Raw genomic sequence first — 2,075 nt, 5'->3', positions numbered from 1 at the left:
AGGGGGAGGAGGAAGGGTATGCAATGTATCTGTCGAATACATGTGCTTTACATTGGTAGTACTCGTGACCTAAGGATAGCATCTTTCATTAGTAATCGAAATATACTCGCTTAAGGGTTCGAACCCTGCCGCCGATCCGATTCTGAATAAGAGTCATCAGCAATGGTGGCCAAAGGCTAAGCGATAAGAAGTCATCTTCATTCAATCAACGGCCTTGAAAAAGAGGGTAGAGGAGCAGACAGCAGTTTAGGGCACTCTATGGTCTTGGGGTGGGAATCTGCCACTAAAGGTGGTAGAATCAGCTATGATCAACGGAATGAGAATGCAGAAAGCAATGGAAACCATAGCATCCGCAGGACGTATGGTCTGCAAATAAAAAAAGTGTCATGATGATCTCTTCAGTGGCAAAAGATTGCAGACATGTCCCCCATTCAGATCTTTGGGAGGGGACTGTCAAGGTGGTTGCCAAGGTGGAGGTTGCCATCAGGAAAATACTGAATGACCAATGAAAGGATAACCTTCTAGATATTGGGGCAGGGACTGTCAGAAGTTTTAATATGGTAGGGAAGCTAGAAATTGTGAAAAGGGAAAATCAGAGGCTCACTCTAATATCAACAGCAGCAGAAAATGGTATAACCGTAGTGTGATTCGTTGCGAAGGTAGGCCAGAGACTCAGTTTCTATGAACAGTTCAGAAATAAAATTGTTCTCATCAGAATCGATAGGAATCCAACACCAACAACAACAGTTCAGGTATATATGACGACGTCGCAAGCAGAAGATGAAGAGATAGACAATGTATATGAGGATATTGAACGGGTAATTCAGTATATAAAGGGAGATGAAAATCTAATAAACATGGCGCGTAGGAATGCAGTTGTAGTGGAAGGAGTGGAAGAAAGGGTTATGGGAGAATATGCGCTCGGGACAAGATATGAGAGAGGAGAAAGACTGATAAAGAATCGCAAGAGGAGAAGGCTGAGAGCTATGGGCAAACTTCAGCTAGATTACATCATGGTGTGAAAGTGATTCCGAAATCAGGTACTGGATTGTAAGCCATACCCAGGACCAGATATAGCTTCAGATCACAATTTAGTAGAGATGAAAAGTTAGTTGAAGCTTAAGAGACTAGTCAGGAAGAATCAATGCCAAAGAAGTACTAAGGATTGAAGAGGCATGGTTCAAGCTCTCTGAGGCTGTAGATAAAGAGCCAAGGAATAACGCACTACGCAGTTCAGTTGAAGAGGAGTGGACATCCCTAAAAAGGGCCATTACAGAGGCCACAAAGGAAAACATAGATACAAAAAGGCAACTGCGAAGAAACCGTGGGTAACAGAAGGAATACTTCAGTTGATCGACGAAAGAAGAACGTACAAAAATGTTCAGGAATACAGAAATACAAGTCGCTTAGGAATGAAATAAATATAAAGTGTAGGGAAGCTAAGGCGAAATGGCTGCTGGAAAAATGTGAAGGAATAGAAAAGGAAATGATTGTCGGAAGAACTGACTCAGCATATAGGAAAATCAAAACAATCTTCGGTTAAATTAAAAGAAAGGATTTTAACATTAAGAGTGCAATGGGAATTCCACTGCTAAATGCAGAAGAGAGAGTGGCTCGTTGGAAAGAGTACACTGAAGGCCTCTGTAACGGGGAAGATTTGTGTGATGTGATAGAAGAAGAAACAGGAGTCGATTTAGTAGGAGATCCAGTATTAGTATCAGAATTTAAGAAAGCTTTGGAGGACTTAAGATCAAATAAGCCAGAAGGGATAAGATTCCCTTAGAATTTCTAAAATCATTGGGGAAAGTGGCAACAAAATGGCTATTTATATGTATGAATATGGTATCTGTTCTTTGGGACATGTCCGGAAGAACAGATACTATCTTCGTATGTATATAGTTAAGGCTCACCAGCCATTTGACCAGCTTCTTCTCTGCGGATGCACAAACAGTGCCCGAACTCTTACCGGAATCGGCTAAAAGCCATGTAAGCAGGAGATCCCGATTACGAGTCCCGGTCGGGGCACACATTTTCGACTGTGCCCGTTGACGTATATCAACGCCTGTATCAGCTAA

Source organism: Schistocerca nitens, chromosome 1, assembly GCF_023898315.1.
Source record: "Schistocerca nitens isolate TAMUIC-IGC-003100 chromosome 1, iqSchNite1.1, whole genome shotgun sequence".
Classification (NCBI taxonomy): Eukaryota; Metazoa; Arthropoda; class Insecta; order Orthoptera; family Acrididae; genus Schistocerca; species Schistocerca nitens.
Note: the sequence above shows the minus strand (reverse complement) of the source record.